Below are 23178 nucleotides of genomic sequence, written 5' to 3'. Positions count from 1 at the left end.
TTTATCCTCACCTGAGGGCATTTTTTTCATTGATTTTAGAGAGAGAGGAAGGGAGAAAGAAACATTGATACAAGAGAGAAGCATTGATTGGTTGCCTCCCATTTGTACCTAGACCTGGATTGAACCCACAACCTAGATATGTACCCTGAACTGGAAATCAAACCCACAACTTTCAGTTACAAAATGATGCTTCAACCAACTGAGTCTCACTGGCCAGGACATAAAGTGGCATTTTTTGAGACTATAATATTTCTCTACAAATTAATAAGAAAAGTTGTAACAACTTGGCATTATTTTACCAGCTGAACACAAGAATTTGCCCATGTGTTGTTTTCACTCCTGGACCCGAGATAATCCAGATGGACATTTCCGAGAGTAGAAATGCAAAAGACTCTAACACAGGAAAAGATCCCTAGTCACATTTATAACAAGGTAAGTGCAAAATAAAACCATTATGAAACACTATTTTTTCACCTCTCAGATTGGCAGAGATCACAAACTTGGGTGATAAGCTTTGCAGGCCAACAGGCAAACTTATATATTGTTGAAAGTAATGCCCGTTACTATCCCAACTTCCACTTCAACCTGGCAGTATCTCTTGAAGTTTATAATGCACATATCCTTTGGACAAGTTATTCCATTCCTAAATATTTGAATACTTAAATGTGCATCCCATAGATAGCACATGTATAAATATAAGCTTATACAAAAATATTTGTTATAGGATTGTTTTTAAAGAAAAGCAAAATATGGGAAAGAAATCTAAGTGTGTATTTCTATAAAGCACTGATAAAATAAATTATAACACACCCATACAATGGAATGATATGCAGCCATATTATTAAAATAGAAAACACTTCTGTATTTACTGAAATGGAAAGATCTTGAGCTTATATTAAGTGGGAAAAAGAAGTAGTGCAGAAAAATTTGTATAGAAGGCCACCTTGTGTGGAAAAGAAAATGAACAAGCTCTGTCTGAAAAGTGTTAACTGGCTAATTGTCTCTAGATAGAATTGAGTAGATAGAAGATAAACATGGGAGACAGTCTTACTTTTCACTACTTTGTACCTGTTTATTTTTGTATCATGTGTCTGTATCACCTAATTATAAACAACCAACCAACAAATGAATGAACAATCCAGAAAAATTTAGAGAAGTCCTGTGAAGAACAGACAAGATCACGGAACTTAAAATCAATTGGGCCTGGGTTTAAATCCCAGTTCCTATCTGTAGGCCCTTAGTTTCTCTGATTTCTAAAGTATGTAACTCTGTAAAATACAGATCATAATACCAAACAGCAGCATTATTGAACATATTAGAAATAATGAGCCTGATGGACATGCCTGGCTCAATGAATAGTCACCAATATTACTGAGTTCAAGTCATCTCACACTTGGGAAAATTAATAACCACAGAGAAAATTAACTCTATTCCAAGCCACACAGGAAATTTAACTCAGAATTCTTCCTCAGGGGGTAGCTTCAGGCTTCCAACTACTCTCTAGAGCCTATTGAATATGAGGGTAATGCTCTTGAGGGCAGGACAAAGCTGAACTGTTTTGCAGTTCAAAGTTTCAGATGCAATGGAGCAATTGCAATGTATCTTCTTGTATCATCACAAAGAACTCAACCAGAATTTGGCTGGGAGGCAGAGTCTTCTGGGTAGTCTGTGGCCTCATGAAAGTTGCCAAGTAAAATGTAGGATGCCCCGTGACACTGGAACTGCAGATAAACAACAAATAATTTTTTAAGACTGACATATCCCAAGTAAGACCATAAAGCCTAAATGCAGCATACCAATGCTACAAAACGATTTGCTGATTATGTGCAATTCAAATGTCACTGGCATCCTGTCCGTGGTTAATTTGGTTTATTTGTTAAACCTGGCAACCCTATCCATGAGTGGAGGTGCCTGCCCATAGTAGAATTCTTGCATTCATCTGACAAAATAATGTGAAGTTTCTCAGAACTATGTAGAACTAGTCTTTGAGATCCACCCCTCCCTGGACACTTGGCAGCATTAATGTTGAGGCAGAACTTGAGGAAAAGGAGGGTGGAAAAAAAAGAAAAGGGCAGAGGAGGCACAGCTGTTCATGATTAACCCACCAGATAAAGCTGCTGCCTCAGCTGCTCTCAGCTGCCCCTTTCCTTCCTAGATGAGGTGGGTGCCTTAGTAGCAGAGAGTGAGAAGAGGGATGGGAAAGCAGGTGTTTTCCCCTTCCTAATGCAGCTCCATTTCTTGCTGAGCATGCGCCAATGATGCTCACCTTTAAAAGCTGAAGCTGGGCTGCCTACCTGCATTGTGGAGGGGCTTCTGCTCTGGGGAAGGTGGGCTTCTTACTCTTTGTAGGTTAGCGGATTTATAAGCAGATGGCAACTGGGGGAGTCGGGGAGCTGGGAGGAAGTGAAGAAGTGGTATCTGTTTTCTTTTCCTTTCTTTCTACAAGAACTTTCCTTCTCAGTCCTGCATCCAGGAACTAGAAAACTTTTACTGAAAGAAATGTTCTCTTTTCACTGTGGCTTCTCTTATAAACCATTACGTTTTTATCTATTCTGCTCCTCACCTCATCTCTTTACCAGTTCTGTACAAGTCAGCTCTCTAATTGCTGGGAGACTGCACAACTCTGAAAGGCTACCTTTCTCCTTTTTGTTCAGACTCTGCCCAACCTGTTTAAGGGAGGCAGAAGCTTACCAGCGGAGCTCCTTCCCAATCCCCTATAGAGGGACCTGGAATGGAGATGCTCCCTCATTATCATGGCCACTCCACTGGTACTCCCACTTTTAAAAACCCAGTACAGAAAAACTTACTGGGCTGTCCCTGCCCCCAACTTGGAAGAGACTGGCAGGGGGTGGCGGTGTGGGGGGAGGGGGCAAAATTGCTGCTCCTTTCCATAGGAAGGTTTTCTACCTAGATTATCTACCTCTCCATAGAACTCTGTTGTACTGTACTAGGGTTTCTCTAATGGGGGGTTGGTATAGAGCCAATCAATTCTCTTTGGAGCATTCTATTCCCCTGGGAGAGTTTCCCAAGTATGGAACAAGCCAAATGCTCAAGTTGGACTGTGTCTAACCATATGGCTTTTGGGGGCCACCTGTTTGGCCTGAAATCTAGGCTAGATAAAATACTGGGCTGATGTGTCAAGCTACCAGAATCCATTAGTACTCAAGTTATTAACAGCTGGTACCAGCTGAGGCGCAAGAGAAACAAAATAAACTACACTTGATAACTGCATAAGGGATGAGGGGAAAACAAAGAGCTAAGTACCTTCATGAAAGTTCAGGGCAAGTCAACACCTAAGTGGAGGCAGCTGAACAAGTCATTCAACCAACAAGACTCAGGTGCTGGGCATGTCTGTCTGGTAGCAGCTACAGATAAGGCTGCTTCCACCAGTGTTAAGCAGAATTTGAGCAAAAGTTTTTCAAATTGCCTATTATGAGGCCACACCTTTACTTTCGCAGACCTTAAAAGCTCAGGCACCTCAATTGTCTTGTGTTAGAATCAAGTACCTGAAGTCGGTATGCTGAAGTCATGGCTCAGCTGAAATCACTAAAAAGACCTTGGCCTCTAGCACGAAGGTGCAGCACCCTAGCTACTCCTGCACTGGGAGGACATGGAGTGACCTCATCTTCAGCTGGGACTCCAGGCAGCTGCAGAAGCCCAGCTCAAACATTCTGAGTCCAGCAGTTCATGGTCTGTAATCTTGTGGAGAATGTTTCTCTAATCTCTGTGAGAAATGCTAGTTTTGAAATCTAAAATCAAGACAAATGAACATCAGTTAAAAGGATATAGCCTTCCAAGTAGTCTCGCTATCTAGTGTGAGAAAGCTCTTAGGAAGAAGTTGACGTTCCCTTTCTGCCTCTACCTCCCCACTTCGCACAGACTCAAGTTTCCATAGCCCATGGCCAAGAGCGCTTCCAATCCAGTGACTGTTTCTGCCAAGCAGAGTTAGGGCGACCAGCTGGTAAAACCATTTAAGAAGGACTGAATTGATTCTCATGACATGAGGTGTTGTAAGACTTATAACAAGTTTATAGACCTCCGTGGAAATCTGACTCATTTTTCTTATCGCCCATATAAAGGTTTTAAGGTGAACAGATGATTGTATGGAGGTGATTATTTGGCAAATAAGGGACATCTGGGCTGTAGTCACAGCAAGTGAACCTGTTTAGCTGGTGGAAGGGAAGAGGGGACAAACTTACAAGGATTTTGGTTGAGAAAAATCATTTTGGGTCAATTTATCTCAACAGGAGTCCTGTTACCTAGATATTCAAGTAGCAGTATTTGAAAACTTTGATTATACACTCTCGAAATTTGCTCTGAGAAATTTGTCATCCTCTAGAATGGCTACATACTTCAAGTACCCAGCATTGAGAATAGTGCCAGGGTACTTCCCACAAGCATGTCAAAGGGAAATCAGTCTGACGGAACTTTAATAAACATATACTTATTTTTTTTAAAGAAACTGAACCAAGAACAAACCCCGGGACACTGAGAAAATCAATGTTTCTTCTGAAAGCCAGCAACAACCACCACTGTAGGGCACACCTGAGAAGTTACAGGCGCCTCAGTCCAAACATCAGGTCCCAAATATTCTTCTCAAATGCTAGTGCTCAGAACTAGCATTCAACAAGTTGCCGGTGTGCGTGGGCCCTGATTATTAAAACAGACAACTGGCACGGCTGGATATCTGGCTGCCCTGTATCCACTACCAAACCCACAGCCGCCCCCACAGCCTCAGAAAAGTTACATATACTCAATACTCCACTTGCAGGCAAGTTCCTTCATTGCCTTTCTTATTAGCAAGCTGGCAAAGCACTTCTGTTCAAGCCCATTGGATCTGTCCTCTCCATCCCAGCCATATCCAGGCCAGACAGTCTGTTGGGAGCGGGTGCTGGGCCACTGTAGCGAGGTCTCACTTTCTTCTTCTTGTTCTCACTGGCCTTATTCTTCTTGACACAGTTGGCCACGGGGTCCCCCTCTCTTTCTCGTTCTCTTGGCATCTGCTCCAGGGCTGCACTATCAATATAACGGGGGAGAGACTTTTGCATTTCCTTTACTGCATCCTCCACACTTTGTTGCTGTTGCTGTTGCTGTTACCCGCTACGGACAAGTCCTTTTCCCCAGTGGGCATACAACTCATCTCCCTGCGTCCTTCTCTGCTTTTCTCCTTTGCTCTAAACTTTACAGTTTCTAATTCCTTTTATGCCTACATAGTTTGACTCAAAATATGGTTTCAGCATACTGGAATTCAGCTTCAAGTGCCATGGCTTCTTGGTCCTGTTTCTTGAGTTCCTGCTGCTCTCAGTGTATATGTCAGTTAACACCAACCCAGTTCTAGCCCCAGAATACATGCGTGCAGCCTTCTTTCCCAGAGGCTGAGTCCTTCAAGGTGGAGACAGATTGGAATCAGAAGCTTTGGCCCTGTGTTTCCCACTTAGTGGGGAGAGGTCAGAATCGGAGCGCTCATGTGCAGGTCTAGTATGTGGAGATGACGTATCTGAATCAGAATCCCAGTGCCCTGAACTTAGTTTATTCCACGGAGGAGAAAGATCATGATCAGAGGCCTTCTGACTGTCACCTGGGTAGGAAGAAGAGTCCAGCACGTGACTCTGATATCTTCTTGTGAAGAGCTTGTAATAAGACATTTCCCATGGCTGGATGAAGGGCCTTTAGAATCATGCTGTTTGTTTCCAAAATGGAATTTTGTTTGCTTTTTTGTGGAGTAGACAGGTCCGACTCATTCACACTCACTGTTTGGGAGTGAGGGGTGAGAGGGTTCTGTCCCCTTCCAATGGGAAGTTTTGTTAGAGACACCTTCTGGGCTTTCACTGCTTTTGGTTCTGGACAGTCAATGAGGAACACGAGGAACATGAGGAGCCTTCCTGGGATGCAATGGGTCCAAGGAATCAAGAATCCCCTAGCTCAAGATGTTGTCAAGGGAGCTGTTATGGGCTTTTCTACGGGGAAAAAGATCTGAGGAACTGTGACGGGTCCTCCTAGAAGAGTTGGACCTGAGGTGTCTTGATGAACCCTTATAGGCATAGGAGGTTCTGGGGTATCATGACAGGCCATGTTAGGAGATGAATCCAGAGGGTCATGACAAAAAAGTTGGTGTGAATGTAGATCCTCACTGTGGCCTCCCAGAATCTTCTATTTGGTATGGGAACAAAAGGTTTCCATCTGCTTTACCTCTTCTGCCCATTCAGATTCAGCCACCACAAGCAAATCTGCCTCATTTTCTCTTCCTCCTTTTCTGGTTTAGTGGTTGAGAACAGATGTCCAGCTCACACCCTCATCCATAATACGCATTCCCTTGCCATGGGCACCTCCAGGATTAGGCTGCTTCTGGGAGCCTTGTGAATAGACTCAGTGCCCCTGTGGACCCAGCCTCTACCCCCAACAGTAATTCTTCAGACACTCAACCTTGGAGAGCATGGAGTTGTTGCCATGGTGCAGTGTGGGTGGGGCCATGGCTTTAACTGAATTTGATGTCAATACAGAAGCTCTTGATTGGATGGAAGGATTTGAGAAGAAAAGTTGTGGTTAAAGCAGTTTAGAGAAGTAGTGAGCTGTCCATTGGGTTTTGGAGTTTGGATAGAATTTAACTGGGCACTGGTCAGGTGAGAAGTGAGATGGTTTATAAGAATGAGGTTAGTGTATAGGGAACAATTTGACATCTTCCTTAAGGAAAGACATACAATCTGGACAACCAGAATATTGGCATCCATTTGGAAAGCTGCTTCATCTTCATGTATTAAAATGCTTTCAGCTCTTCCTAGAATGTGAGGTCCATTTTATTTTCATTTCAGCTGGCTCCAGCCTAAGAGCTAGCTATGTTGCCCTGAAGATGCTGTAAACTAAATCCTGTGCTCAGGTTAAGCTTCTGCCTCTACTTGTAAAGGTTTTTGTCTCTTTTCCCTGGTATTCTCACATTTTGGCATCTATTTTCAGTGTGGCCACTTTGTCAGCCTTACTGTGGTTATTTGAAGGCTAGGACTATGATAATGCTAGGTGTTGAAGTTGGATCTCAGGCAACTCCAGTACTATGTGAGTCTGGTGGGTTAACCTCATACTCAGTTTCATCTATAAAATGAGGAAATGACCATTTTCGGGGGTGGTTTTGAATGTAGGTAGAGCAACTATCCATGTCAGGTACCTCTATAACATCTGGCAGTATCTACCAAACAAGTTGAATTCTATGATGGAAAGGAAATTCTTGCCTTTTTGCTACCTTTGTATCAGACACTCAAAGTGGACCGATTCTGTTCAGTTTAGTGACTTTGAACTTCTAACCCCCAAAAATGGCCATGACAGAGAAAAATACTCAAATATTTATGGGTCACCCCTATAGCTTTTATTATAATGCTGATGCCTGAAGAGGGCATATATGGCCCAAATGGGCAAAACAGATCTATATGGTAGTGTGATAACTACTCGCATTACCTCAGTGTGAATAAGGAGCCTAGTAACGGCCTCAATCAAAACAGGTGAAGCGTCCCCATGCTCCCAAACCCAGAAGCACCTCTTCAGCCACTGCCCCTGCATACCTGTCTAAGCTTCCCTACAGAGCTGAATTGGGGAAAGCAATTCAAGAAACCCTCCCTATTATTTCCTTAACAGTTGAGTGGCAGGCCCATTGAAGTTTGAAGATAAGGTCTATTCTAACTTTAGCTGTTTTCCCTGCTTACAGCAATCAAAGGTTGTAATAGGATATACCGCCAACATTTCCCACATGGTTTGGGGCCCCTTCATTTGAAATAGTCTAAAGAAAAAAAATAGTTCATGCAATGCTTCACCTGACACCAAATATGGCAAGGCCATTCCAATGTCTAAACTTGAACCCCAGTCCAAATAAGTCACCGCCCCTTTTCTTCCTTTTTTCCCCCCTTTTCTTTCTCCTACCATTGAACCAGCAGCTGCCTGGTCATGTTTCTATGCTTCAGAGGATCTTGGGAGAACCATTTCTCTATAGATGATTAAACAATTTACCTGTGCTAAATCAAGACCTTGCCAATAGTCATGCAAACTGAATGCATTTGGCAACTTCTTGTCAAATGCCATGTAATTGTTTTGTTCCCCTTGAAAAGCCACAAATATGGCCCGTGTTACTGGACTGTGAATATTTTGTTACAGCTTAGTCTCTTGAGGTTGAAGGAAAATTTTTCTAACCAAGAAAGAATATCGTATCCTAAGAAAGAAGATGGCTGCCCAAAAGCAAGAGTCAGTGTTCAAGGTTCCCAGAAATTTATCATTGAACTACAAGTCAATCTGGTTTCAAGCATTAAAAGAAGCTATTCTTGCATTGGGGGGTTGGGGGAAGTTTGTTTCATAACTCATCATTTCAATGAAATGAGTTAAAAACAAAACCTACCTATAATAAATCCTGACTGTTGTGGATGAGTTGCACTGCTCCTGAACGGAGATGACTGTCAATGTTTGGGTCGTGAGGACTTCTGGTGTGGGGCCTGCCATGTCACAAGAATGGAAGTGATCGCTCCTGTGCACACAACTAGATATAAAGCTAAACAAATGTAAGTCCAACTCTTCTTCAATCCATCAGAAAATTAAGGCCAGAGGGCAAATTGGTTGTTTTCCCATTTTTCTCATTTTGCTGCTTCTAAAATGGAAGAAACAGGGAGATTCAGAGAATAACAACTTTACTGGAGTAGAAACTCAGTGACAGAAACCTTCACAGGACCAATATCTAAGTACGAAAACTGAGCTGACGGTTACTGGAGGCTCAGTGCAGACTAGTTGGAGAACTTAAAAACTCCAGGTGGTCCAGTTTTGGAGGGTCCCACACTTGAGTTTTACCCCCCAAGATCCTCTACCAGTTTCTCCCAGTGAAAACAGGAGAAAAATACCTTCCTGCTCTCAGTGAAGGAGAGGAAAAATAGCCATTTTGAAACATTCCAGAGCATTCTGTTTTTAACAAGGCTTGCTCTCAAGAGAAACTATTTTACCAGTTACCTAACCAACTAATGGGAAAGGAAATGCCCAACTTCAACCCCCTTTAGCCTTTCATGTGGGAGGAAGGGAATACTCAACTCCTGTTCCTTCTTACCGTTTCTGTCTCCCATGAGGAAGAGGAAAAAAAAATAAACAGAAGCGCTTTTGAGGACTACAGCCCAAAGGCTCAGGCTCACTAACAGCCCCAATACCTCATCACTGGACTACGGGGCTATGGAGAGCTTTTCTTTTGCTCATGTCTCAGCACCACATCACCAGCTTTCCTGATGTGATAGCAGGGGAACACAGCTGAAAAACTGTCTCAGAACTTACCAACATTTTTAGGGAACCCTGAAGACAACAGGGGAGACAAAAATCAAGGAAAATATCAGAGGGAAGTTTAGCCTCTGAAACATACCATTACAGGAAACATAGCTCAAACTCTAGCCAAATAAGCATACAACCTCACCATAAAGGCCTGTTACCTCAGTTCCTTTTACCCAGTTCACAATGTCCAGTTTCAACTAAAACTCTTAAGGCATACTGAAAAACAGTTTGAAGAGATGGAGAGCAAACATTAGAAGTAGATTCAAATGTGACAAAGATTTTGGAATTAAGACTGGTAATTTAAAAAACAATAGATGGATAAGTTAAAAGTTCTAAGAAGCAGACATACACACAAATGGATAATGTGGGCAGAGACAGAAACTAAGTAAGAATCAAAAGGAAATGCTAGAAATCAAACCAACAAAAACAAAGTGCCTCTGGGCTCATCAATAGACTGAAGATGATCCAAGAATCAGTAAGCTTGAAATACCAACAGTAACTTCTAAAACTGAAATGCAAGAGAAAAAATGAAAAGGACAGAACAGAATGTCTAAACTTTAGGATAGTTACAAATAGTGTAATGTGATAGAAATATTGGGAGAATGAAAAGAACAGAAACGTTATTTGAAGCAACAATGACTGAGCATTAATGACAGACACCAAAACACAGATCCAGGGAGCTAGGAACATTAAACAAACAAAAAACCCCAAAACCCATCTACATATATAGTCAAACTCTATAAAATCTTGAGCCAGAAAGAGGCCAGGAGGAACAAAAATACACCTTAATACAGGAACAAGAATAAAAATTGCATTGGAATTTTTTCCAGAAACTATACAGACAAGAGTGGAGTGAAACATTTAAAAGATGGGGTCGGGGGAAACCCAACAACCTAGAACTTTATCCAGTGAAAATTGTCCTTCAAAAGTGGAGGAGACAAAGACTTTCTTAGACAAAACAAATTGAGAGTTTGTAGCCAGTAGATCTGTTTTGCAAAAAATGTTAAAAGAAATTTTCAGAAAGAAGGGAAACTGATGCAGTTCAGAAACTCAGATATACATTAGAAAAGAGCATGAGAGAAGGAATGAATTAAGGTAAAAACCTATTAATTGATCTGATAACAGATTGTTCAAAAAATGTTATTTGGCAACTAGTTTATGGATAAATAAAATGAATGACAGAAATTATGAGAGGAGGGATGAATTAGGAATGCGCTATTACAAGGTAATGGCACTACCCATGAAATGATATGGTCATCTTTAAAAGGATGGATTAGTTGTAAATGTATACTGCAATGTTAAGAGCAACCACTAAAACAAAAATTATTGACATATTAAGGAAAAATGCAATAATAAAGAATGTTTAACTACAACCAGAGGAAGTAGAGTGGATACAAAAATGAAAGAACAAAGGCAACTAATAGAAAACAGTAACAAATATTAATCCAACTATATCAATCACTTTAATGTCAAGGATCTAAATACACCAAATAAAAGACAGACTGTTGAAGTAGATCAAAAAACAAGTCTCAACAATAAGTATTTCTATCGTATTCTAACTTAAATAGACACATGGTTCAAAAAAATAAAAGGAAAGGAGAAAGATAATACCATGCTAACGCTAATCAAAAGAGAGCTAGAGTATCTGTATTCATTTAACACAAAGATGACTTTATAACAAAAAATATGAAAGGGCATTATATAATAAAGGGGTTAAAGGGGTTAATTTTCCAACAAGACATAATTAACTCTTAATCTGTGTATGCCTAACAAAGCATCAAGATACATGAAGCAAAAGGCAATAGAACCACGAGGAGAAATGGATAAATTTGCTACCATATTTGGACAGTTTAACATCCCTTTATAGGTAATTAACAAATTCCAGAGGCAGAAAATTAGTATAACTGAACAGCTACATAAATCAACTGAATCTAATACCTATAGAATAATCCAGCAACATTAGAATACATTCTTCTCAAATCTTACACAGAACACTCATTAAGAGGACATTGTGCCTTGTAAAACACGCCTTATCAAATTTGAATGAATAGAAATTATAAAAGTGTCCTCTTAGAGCACAATGGAATTCAAGTAAAAATAATAGAAAGAATACTGGAAAGATAGCTGAAAGACATTAAACTACTTGGAGGTTAAACAACACACTTCTAAATAACATATGGATCAAGGAAATTAAGAGATTTTAAAATTTTGAACTAAAAACAATACTACTTACCAAATTTTATAAGATGCAGGAAAAACGGTGCTTAGAGGAAAATTTATAGCACTGTATGCATATTTTATAAAATCTCCAGAATCAATCTAGTCTCCCATTTCACTTTTAAAGATAACTTATTTTTGCTAAGCAGGGCATGTAAGACACCTATTAACTTCTATGACATTGAATTAAGTCATTTGCCAATATTAGACTTAAAGTGTTTTTAAATTTTGATTTAGGATACTGTCAGTTTGGATCTGCTAGAAAGCAGAGACCAAGATGGACTGACTGTGACTTACTAGGGAAAATTTCTTTGAAATGTATAAGGGGAGGGAGCAGGAGTAGAAGAAAGACTACACACAGTTGTACAGGCCTGGCCCTGAGAAAGGAGGGGGAAAGGGAGATTGAAAAGAGTCCCAGGCCACAGGGCAGTTCTGTGAGTCTCTTCAGGCCCCAAAGGGAAGTTCAGGTTTAAATAATGTCTACAGAGGTATCCATATTGAGTAGAAATGGCTGGGAATTTTGTATCTCAGCTGTGTTTTCATTGAATGGGAGCTGGCCAGAAGAGTTTAGTCTCAGCATGAACACCTTTGAATTTAAAGGGGCATCAGCTGGAGGCTGATACCATTAGATTGCCTTCAAGGAGATCTGAGTGGTAGTGCCTCCATGGCCACCACATTCCTTGCGTTGCACAAATCCATTTCTCCATGCTCAGGAAGTGGTTCCTCCTTCACTTCCGTGGGTGCCTCTTACTAAGGAGAAACATAGGAAAGGGTAGCAGGATAAACTATAACTCCCTCCACGGCAAGCACCAAGTAATATTTCCTGCTTCTTTTCATCACTATCCACTCAAAGCTTCCCTCATTCTTAGGGCTTGGCTTACCCAGATAGTGTGACCCAGACCTTCATTCCTGAATAATCTCTTGGTAAGCACACTTTAAAAACATTTTGTTGCTCTGGCTGCTGTGACTCAGTGGATTGAGCACTGGCCTGTGAGTCAAAGGGTTGCTGGTTCAATTCCTAGTCAGGGCACATGTCTGGGTTGTGGGCCATGTCCCCAGTATGGGCTGTGTGAGAGGCAAGCACACATTGATGTTTCTTTCTCCTTCCCTTCCCCTCTTTAAAAATAAAATAAAAAAAAATTGAGTTTTAGAGAGAAGAGGAAGGGGGAGAGAAAAATATTGACTTGGTTGTTCCACTTATTCATGCATTCATTGGTTAATTCTTGTATGTGCTCTGCCTGGGGATCAAACTCACAACTTTAGCATATAAAGCTGATGTTCTAACCAAATGACTTACCTGGCCAGGACAGTAGGCACACTCTTAAGTGGGAGTAGCTGACAGCTACAGCAGCTCCACATAGTTACCAAGAGGCATTCATGTGGATTACTTGGTTCCACACACATCCAAACTTCCTCTCTGAGAAGATTAACCACTGACTCTTGCAGGATGGTCCTAACTGAGTTAACTTACCATCAAATAGACAATTGATTTTCTCAAAGAAAATAGCTATATTTGGGATCAGTGTGGGTCTTTGGTGTTCTCAAGTTGGATATTCAGAGGCAGCAGTAACTATAAGGATGGTCCTAACCCATCCTAAGGTGGGACCATGCTGTTGTGCCCATGTGTAGCCTCCATCTTTCCATTGCCCATTGTGCCAGTTCTAGGTGGACAGTAACATAGGCTACCTGATGTCAACTAGCTAAGTCATTTTGTCTACTTGATTATTAAGTCCTCTTCATGGTGAATGCTTTCTGGTGGGCATTAACATGTGATGCAAAAATCTTCACATGGTAATATGCGCATCACATACCTTTATGCCAGACAGCCTTGTCTCTGATCCCCCAGGTCTTTCCTTCTCACGGTTCATAACAGAGAGCCAGGCCACTGGCCACCACTCAAGAATCTCCATGTATTGTCATCTTGAGTCACTTCCTTTCTCAAAGAATGCGTGTGTGGGTGACCACATGCATTCCTTGTATCTCTGCCCATTCAGATTTCTGTTGTCATTGTTTTTATCAAGGCTACCACAATACCAGCTAAAATTTTGACTTATATCCATATACTGAGCCAACCTATCTATAAACAAAGCTCAGAATTTCTTCTGATCTGTACAAGATCCTTGCCCACACAACACTGTCATCTGTACAGTGTGGGAGAGATATTGATGCAACTCTAATAGGTAACCTGGGTGTTTCAGCTACCTGCCAGTGAAGACTGTGATCTCTGGTTCTACTCAGCTTTGTTCCTGGCTATTTCATTTCCATCTTACAATGCACTGTTGTTGATCCTGTCTAAACTTAAACTTGGCAGGTATGATGGAACCAAGCTTATAGTGGGCAGTTCCTGACTCATGGTCACTTGAATCCCTCTAGTCAACATTTTGACCTCTATTCAGCAGAATGCTAGCAACTGCTTCTTGAAAGACATACAACTCTGTACTGTGGACAGCATGGGCCTTGCCCCAACGCCCCCAGAGACCTGCATTGTGATTCTCCTGCTGGGACTTGTTCTTACCTCACATTACCTAAAAAATTTTTATCGTACTATCACTTATACTATAAAACTCACCCCTTTTAAGGATACAACTTAACTTAGTGAATTCAGAACTCCATTTATCACCACAACCCAGTTTTAGATTATCTTCCCCAAATAACCCTCATGCCCATTTGCAGTCAATTCCCTTTCCCACCTCCTGCCCCAACCAACTATTAATCTAATTTCTCCCTAGATTTGCATTTTCTAGACATTTCAGAAAAATGGCATCATACAATGCATGGTATTTTGCTTCTGGCTTCTTTCCTTTTCACTTGGGGTATATTGGAAGGTCATCTATGTTGTAACATTCATCAGTAGTTCATTCACTTTCATCATTGAAAAATTCAATACACCCTATTTATTCATCAGCTAACAGACATTCGTTTCTCCTTTGACAATTATGAATAAATGCTTTTATAAAAATTGGTGTAGAAATCTTCAAATATTTGTGTAGACAAATGTTCCTATTGCCTTTCTGCTCTTCACCCTCTACACAACTTAAAACATTTTATCCTAAGTGTACAATTCAATGTTATTTTAAATTCAAAACATTATGCAACCATCACCACTATCTATTTTGAAAACCTGCATTACTGTAAGTAGGAAATCTGTAACCATTAAGCAATAACTTTTCATTCCCCTTCTCCCTAGCTCTGGTAACTTTTAACCTACTTTGTCTATCAGTTTGCCTATTTTAGGTATCTAATATGTACAATCATACAGTATTTGTCATTTTTGCTGACTCATTTCATTTAGTGTGATGTCCTTGAGGTTCATTGATGTTATGGCATGTATCAGAACCAAACTCCTCTAAATAAGCTTATATTTTGCATATATCCCCCCCCTTTTTTTTAACTAAGTCACCTGTAATTGGACATGGGGATTCTTTCTACTTTTTTGGCTATTGTGAACAATGATGGCTTACAAGTATCTATTTGAACCTTGCTTTCAATTCCTTTGGATATATATTTGAGTGGAGTTTATGGATCATGTAGTAATTATATTTAGTTTTTTGAGGAATCAAACTCTTCCATAGTGATTGCACCATTTTATTTTCCCCCCAGCAATACACAAAAGTTATAATTTATCCACATCCTTGCCAAAATTTTTAATAGCACTTTACACCCATAAAATGGCCACCTCACTGTGGTTTGAGTTTACATTTCCCTAATGACTAGTGATATTGAGCATCTTCATGTGCTTATTGGCCACCTGTACATATACTTTGGAGAAACATCTATTCAAGTCCTTTGCTCACTTTATTAGAAATTTTTGTTATAACCTGTGTATTCTATATATTTTCTTATGATTTCCAAGCATTTTCTCTCATTCTATGGGTTGTCTCCTCCCAATATTTAAATGTCTGAAACATGTCACTGGCTAGGGGCTCTCCTTTTACTGGGGTATTTTCCAAGGTCACCAACTGATCAACTATTTAATTGTGCCACCACTTATACCATGGATTATCTTTGTCCATAACTTCACTCTGGGTGGGGTTATCCTTGCTGCACCATTTTACTGCTTGCCTTCTCAAACCAATCCCACTCAGTACCTCCCTTATCAGTTCAGATCCTCAAAAGCAGAAGCCAAGATAGAATTAGAGATTTATTAATTGAAACACCTGTGAAACAAATAGTACACACTGATGTACTTTTGTCTCCTGTGAAAGGAGAGATTGTAGCAGGATAGGATAGGAAGGAGCTGACTACACATCAGTTCTGAGAAAGTCCAGGCTAGGCAGGAGTCCTTAAGCAATGCTGGTCCACCTAAGGAGCTTTACGCCACAAAGAAGGAGGCTAGCTCCAGCAGCCCTCACTGCCTGGCCTCTGGCTGAGGGCTGCACCTGATGCCCGGCCTCACTGTGAATGCCATGGTAGATCACTGGAGACTGTCAAGTGGCTGCATTTCCTGCTGCAGTTTCTTTTAATGGAAGTATCAATGGCATGTTTACATGGTCTCAAGAATTAGGGGATGCTGGATAATTATAGAAACTGTTGATTTCTTTTGCTTGTTTTCATTATGGTGGAATTCCCCAGAAAACTTTACCTACTGGTAGTCTTCTCCTTGAAAGCCAAACAACTAATCATTTCTCTAATAGGCATTTCTCTCCTTGTAAATATACCCAATGTTATTTCAACAAACATAGGGCAAAGTATAGAGTTAAACTTCCAATATGCTTTGTATTTAATTATGTTGGCTACTACTGGTTCAGTTCTGACACGGAATGAGAAGTTTAAATATCTCTTCTAGAAATATTTTGTATGTTTACTCTGAAGCACAAGGCTCCTTAAGATAGGTAGCTTAAAGTGGTTTGTCAGGGAAAAGCCAAGCCTGTCACTTGTGTCCACATTCAGTTTTATGAGAAATCACTGCATAGCAATGAAGATTAGTTCTAGTTTTTTTGTTTTTTGTTTTTTTATTGTTTTGACTGATTGCTGAGAAGCCCTCTTAGAGGCTGCCATTTGACTGAGTTTTGGATGAATGCTATTAACAAGACAAAACTAAGAGGTAATTTATGAAATGCATGATAAATGATGCTGGGGATAGTAAATAGTCCATTGATGGTTGAAAAGCTGGAGAAACTTGAATGCCAAGAGCCTTATTTCTTTGTATTACAGTTGAAATTCTTCCCTCTGGGTGCCAGGAGAGGGAATAGTTATATGAAATGCAACAGGAAGACTCTTAAAGGTTTAATCCCATTTGCACCTTGAGTTTTTGGCTCATCGATGGAAAGGATGGAAAACATTACCTATTGTTTTCATGATCAAAAAGCTGATTCTTTCAGGATTCCAAGTTCTTGAAACTCCACAAATGGAAATGGAAGGCACCTAATAGGATATGAGGCATCATCTGACATACTATTCACATAAAACTGAACAGAGCAGCTGACTAATCAGTTGTTCACTTGCAGATTGTCCCCCTAGGACTGACAGCGATCCCAACTGGTATTCTTATAGGTCTGGGAAGAAGACCACGATCATTTCTCCTCAAACGTTTATTCCACAATAGAAATACCAGTCAAATATTGCAAGTCATAAAAGATAATGTAAAACAGATGTCTTTACCTTTTGAAAGTTCAACTTGGTTTTGATCAGTGATGAGCTTATCTTAAACCTAATTGAAAAGACATGCAAATGTTCAGGCTTTTCTTTATGACTACCAAGAGTTAAAAAAAAAAAAAAAAAAAAAAAAAACACCTAAAGTATTGTCTAGTGATACGAAAGTAAATATTTAGAAATATGGAGCCTTAAGAATAAAAACCAAGGAAACTTATAACCTAGAAAATACACTTAAAGCAGTGAGCATATACCTACACATCTCACTTTAGATAAATGCAATTATGGGCTCTGAAAAGAGTTCTGCAGACCTAATTCTTAAGAAATGAATCCTCTTATCAAGGGAACTTCTTGAGTTCCCTGTGTGAGTTATTGGCAAACATTTTTAATAGACAAGTTACCTAACTTGGTATCACCAGCCCAGAAAAGAGCAAATAATTTAATAGTAGATAACATTTAGGTTCTTTATGTCAAGCACTGTAGGGTATCCTTACAAACCCATGTGTTAGATTCTATTAACATAACCACTTGACAGATGAGCAAGTTGAGGAACAGTAAGGAAATGGCCTATTATATTGATGAGATTAAATGTATGTAGTCCGACTCCAAAGCCATTTCTCTTTACTACTCTCATAGTAGTCTCATGTCAGAGGCATACTGGCCTCTGTAAGCTCTTGTGTTACTTAATGACATGTAGTTATTTCCTATGTATCTCGACCCCTGGATGATAGTGAGGAACATCACAGCTGTCTGTCAACTGTGACTCTAGAATGTGGTTCTTTCTCAAACTGTGGGCTGTGAAATTAAGATCAATGGTTGTATATAGTATAGTTCAGCAACTTCCAAGAGGGACAGTGTCACACCACCCTCCCAGGGCATCTTGAAAAACTTATGGGGGCAATTTTAGTTGTTGGTCTTTGGGGGCTGTCAATTCTGACAGTTAGTGGGCAGGACTCCAGAAGCTGTAGAATCCTAAATCTCAGGAACTCAGTAATCAGCAGCTTAGCACAGTGCATAACTTACATGAAGACGAAAAAAATATTAAGTTCCAAGTTCAGATTTTAACTGTTTTACTGGTTAATAGTTAACTGAGTTTTCCAAGGAAGCAACATCTCAGGGCAAGTTAGCCTTTGATATAAAATTTGAACAAAATACATTTAAAAAAATCATCTTATTAAAGACAATACCACAGGGACATCTGTAGTCATTCAGTGCAATTGTATTGGTCTGCTTTTGTAGTTGTCACCTCCTGGAGTTTCTAGGTATAAGCACAAACATCTGACTACTTCATTATGTCTTCTAGTATAGTTGTACCTGAGAAACAATGCAGGTTTACTTTAATCTTTTATCAAATATTTATCTTCTAAAAACATGTAGAATAGAGAACACTTGGATAGCAGGAATCAGCATATTTTAAGCAGGAAAAAAAAAAAGCATTCCCAGCTTGTCCAGAGTCCTAAGCAACTTCTTTAAATATCACTTAAACACCCATAACCTTGTATATAGCAATCTACCAATGATTTTTATGGTGATGCAGTTAAAACACCTATAAACCAGCAAATCCACCAATGGTTTCATTAAGTATGTATTTCTAATATCAGCAATACTGTATAGTACTGGACACAAAATTAAGATCTTTGAACACTGTGGAGAGAGAACTCAGACCCATGAGGACTAAATGCACAGGAAAAGTGGGAAAGATGATGGCCATAAAACCGAATGTATTTCAGTGTGAGCACAAAGCCCGACCCTCTTGGGAGTTAGCTAAAATGACTTGGGTGCAACTCATGGTTCTTTGAGTAAAAATGTTTTTAGGTCAACAACAGGAACTTGAATAGTGAGTCTCAAGAGTGAGAAGTGTCTGAAAATACAGTAAAAGTTATTTAAGGTGCTTTAAAATCTGTTCCATTTTAAATTAAAAGGAACATGCAAACTGTTTTTTAAAAAAAGCAAATGGGACTTTTTTTTCCTCCCATGTGAAATTCAATGATTTTCACATGAATAATTTTTAAGTCAAAGGACTTGAAACATGATCCTAACACTTAACCATTCACATGGTTTTGGCAAAGTCACTTCACCTCTTCCAGTCCCCTGCCAATGAGAGGGAATGCCCTATGAGAATGTCTGAGTTGAATGCAGTCAGGTTGATAATATAGTTAAGTTGTCACCCAGTCAAAGCTCAATCTCCCAGCACAATACACAGAACTGTGTTGTGTACTCTAGACCTTTGCCTTGATCCATGCAAGGAAATACTAACCCACTCTCATCCACCCAGACTGGCTTGAGTGGTTGACTGCAGCTGGGGTAGTCCAGTGGCAGGTAGCAAGTACAGTGAATCAATTCCATGTCTTTTGAAGGATTCCTACTCCACACAGCTATATTGTCATGGAGCAACATTGTACAATACATGGAAAGAGAAGCCAGATCTTCTAGTGAATAATGTAGCATTGGTTTCATGGAGTCCATGAACTCAACCTTTTTGTTGTGATGAGCTCATTCTGGTGTTGGTGTTTGTGTTTAACTGAGCTCTCGTTTTAAGCTGTCTGGATCCTATGTCTCTGTCTCTATAGCAAAAGTCCTTATTCTATGCAGAATAACTTAGAATTAACAAGATCTTCTAATGCAAACTAAGATTGAAAGTTCTACTTCTGTAAAACAAAGCTTCTTGGTAACTTATCAAGAGATGCTATGTCCATTCTAGTGATGTTGTAATAGTGAAGTGAAATGCTTTACCTCTTCCACTGGAACATTCCCTGAGGTTCCCCTTTAGATATCTGAGGGTTTTACAGAATGAATCTCATAGATATGTAGTAGTTTGCTTCTTCTTAGAACTGGTGTTATTCTAAGCAAGTAAAAATTCATTGTCAGTAATGTTGATATCCATTTTTTTGACAACTTCCTAAATCAAGTAATTTTATCAGGTATAGTGATCACATTGAAAAGGAAGAATGTGTTTCTCAATAAAGTGCTTAGCTATAAAAGCATTAAAAAGTGCATCATCGTTAATTTCTGTCTTCTTTGTCCCTTTTAAGTAATCAAATTTCTTAGACTATCTTTTATAATTTCAAGTAAGAACTATTTACTTTTCTTCTAGTTGTGATCATCTTGGCCATACTGATTCAGGCTTAAGTATTGGTGGCTAACTTATAATTCTGGAATACAGCCTTCTCAACTTAATCTATAACCCATTTTTATTTTGCAAGCAACAACCACTGTTAATGTTAGTGTCAATGTTAGCGTCATGAATTAAATAACTAAGTCTCAAGTCATTCTTATTTGATTCCAGTTCTTAATTGCATTGCTTTGGTTTTTGATTTTTGGTTTAGTTACATGTGAAGCCTGCCCCTCTTCCCCAAAAGGTTCTAGATCTCTAACCTGAGCACAGGATTTAGTTTACTTCATATTTATAGCAACATGGCTAGCTCCTAGGTTGAAGCCAACTATAATGAAAAGAAGGTGGGTCCCAGGTTCTAGAATAGTTGAAAGCATTTTACTACCTAAAGACAAAGACAGCTTTTCAAATGGATACCAATACTCTGGTTGTCCAGATTGTATAAGTCTTTCCAAGAAAGATGTGATATTGTCCCCCATATGCTAGCCTCATTTCTATAAACCATATTCTATCTCCCTTCCCACCTGACCTGTGCCCAGGTCAATTCTACTGGGCTACTTTAAAAAGCTCTTTTAACCAGAATTCTTCTCAAGTCCTTTCATCCAATCAAGAAGTACTGTAGTGACATCAAGTTCAATCAGAGCCGTAGTCCCACCCTTGCTGCACCTTGGCAGCAGCTCCCTGCTCTCCAAGGCTCAGTATCTGCAGAGTTACTCCTGAGGTAGATGCCAGCATCCAGGTGACTTCAAGACCATTATCATCAATCCTCACAAACAGCAGTCTAAACCTGGCAGTGCTGGTGGCAAGGAAATGAAGATTGTGGATGGTGATATAGCTGGACATCTGCCTTCACCACTAAACCAGGAAATGAAGAGAGATGAAGATTTGCCTGTGGTGGCTGAATTTGTGGATGAGTGAACAGAAGAGGTAAAGCAGATGGAAATCTTATGTTCCTGTGTAAAATGGAAGCTTCTGAGAGAACGCAATGAGGATCTACCTTCACACAGACATTTGTCATGACTCCCTGGATCATTCTCCAAAGTGGGCCTGTTCATGACTCACCAAATCCCTCTCCTATCAGGAAGCATTGGTGTCTCTTAGGTATATCTCCTGAAAAGGTCCTTCATGACACACCAGACCTATCTCCCCCTAGGAGGGCCCATCAAAATTCCTCACACGTCTCTCCCCATCGAAGGGCCTGTAACAACACCCCTTCTCAACCTAGGACTCTTGACTCCTTGGCCACATTACACCTCAGTAGAACCTGTCATGATTGCCCCCCTGAATTTGTCTCCTCATGTTCCTCATTGACTGTCCAGAACCAAAAGCAGTAAAAGCCCAGAAGGTGTCTCTAACAAAACTTCCCATTGGAAGGGGACAGAACCCTCTCACCCCTCACTCCCAAACAGTGAGTGTGAATGAGTCGGACCTGTCTACTCCACAAAAAAGCAAACAAAATTCCATTTTGGAAACAAACAGCATGATTCTAAAGGCCCTTCATCCAGCCATGGGAAATGTCTTATTACAAGCTCTTCACAAGAAGATATCAGAGTCACGTGCTGGACTCTTCTTCCTACCCAGGTGACAGTCAGAAGGCCTCTGATCATGATCTTTCTCCTCCGTGGAATAAACTAAGTTCAGGGCACTGGGATTCTGATTCAGATACGTCATCTCCACATACTAGACCTGCACATGAGCGCTCCGATTCTGACCTCTCCCCACTAAGTGGGAAACACAGGGCCAAAGCTTCTGATTCCAATCTGTCTCCACCTTGAAGGACTCAGCCTCTGGGAAAGAAGGCTGCACGCATGTATTCTGGGGCTAGAACTGGGTTGGTGTTAACTGACATATACACTGAGAGCAGCAGGAACTCAAGAAACAGGACCAAGAAGCCATGGCACTTGAAGCTGAATTCCAGTATGCTGAAACCATATTTTGAGTCAAACTATGTAGGCATAAAAGGAATTAGAAACTGTAAAGTTTAGAGCAAAGGAGAAAAGCAGAAGGACGCAGGGAGATGAGTTGTATGCCCACTGGGGAAAAGGACTTGTCCATAGCTGGTAACAGCAACAGCAACAGCAACAGCAACAAAGTGTGGAGGATGCAGTAAAGGAAATGCAAAAGTCTCTCTCCCGTTATATTGATAGTGCAGCCCTGGAGCAGATGCCAAGAGAACGAGAAAGAGAGGGGGACCCCGTGGCCAACTGTGTCAAGAAGATTAAGGCCAGTGAGAACAAGAAGAAGAAAGTGAGACCTCGCTACAGTGGCCCAGCACCCGCTCCCAACAGACTGTCTGGCCTGGATATGGCTGGGATGGAGAGGACAGATCCAATGGGCTTGAACAGAAGTGCTTTGCCAGCTTGCTAATAAGAAAGGCAATGAAGAAACTTGCCTGCAAGTGGAGTATTGAGTACATGTAACTTTTCTGAGGCTGTGGGGGCGGCTGTGGGTTTGGTAGTGGATACAGGGCAGCCAGATATCCAGCCGTGCCAGTTGTCTGTTTTAATAATCAGGGCCCACGGACACCGGCAACTTGTTGAATGCTAGTTCTGAGCACTAGCATTTGAGAAGAATATTTGGGACCTGATGTTTGGACTGAGGCGCCTGTAACTTCTCAGGTGTGCCCTACAGTGGTGGTTGTTGCTGGCTTTCAGAAGAAACATTGATTTTCTCAGTGTCCCGGGGTTTGTTCTTGGTTCAGTTTCTTTAAAAAAAATAAGTATATGTTTATTAAAGTTCCGTCAGACTGATTTCCCTTTGACATGCTTGTGGGAAGTACCCTGGCACTATTCTCAATGCTGGGTACTTGAAGTATGTAGCCATTCTAGAGGATGACAAATTTCTCAGAGCAAATTTCGAGAGTGTATAATCAAAGTTTTCAAATACTGCTACTTGAATATCTAGGTAACAGGACTCCTGTTGAGATAAATTGACCCAAAATGATTTTTCCCAACCAAAATCCTTGTAAGTTTGTCCCCTCT

General features: G+C 40.4%; 2 pseudogenes; one reads left to right on the top strand and one right to left on the bottom strand.

The window, feature by feature from the left end:
• Nucleotides 1-4743: 4743 nt before the first annotated feature.
• On the bottom strand, nucleotides 4744-8472 carry LOC129069362 (BUD13 homolog; annotated as a pseudogene).
• Nucleotides 8473-8481: 9 nt separating this feature from the next.
• LOC129069354 (BUD13 homolog) lies at nucleotides 8482-22617 on the top strand (annotated as a pseudogene).
• Nucleotides 22618-23178: the final 561 nt, after the last annotated feature.

This window comes from Pteronotus mesoamericanus, unplaced genomic scaffold, assembly GCF_021234165.1.
Source record: "Pteronotus mesoamericanus isolate MK-2021 breed Mesoamerican mustached bat unplaced genomic scaffold, CSHL_Meso_final contig_105, whole genome shotgun sequence".
Classification (NCBI taxonomy): Eukaryota; Metazoa; Chordata; class Mammalia; order Chiroptera; family Mormoopidae; genus Pteronotus; species Pteronotus mesoamericanus.
The sequence above is the reverse complement of the archived record's forward strand: the minus strand, read 5'-3'. Positions and strand labels throughout refer to the sequence as shown.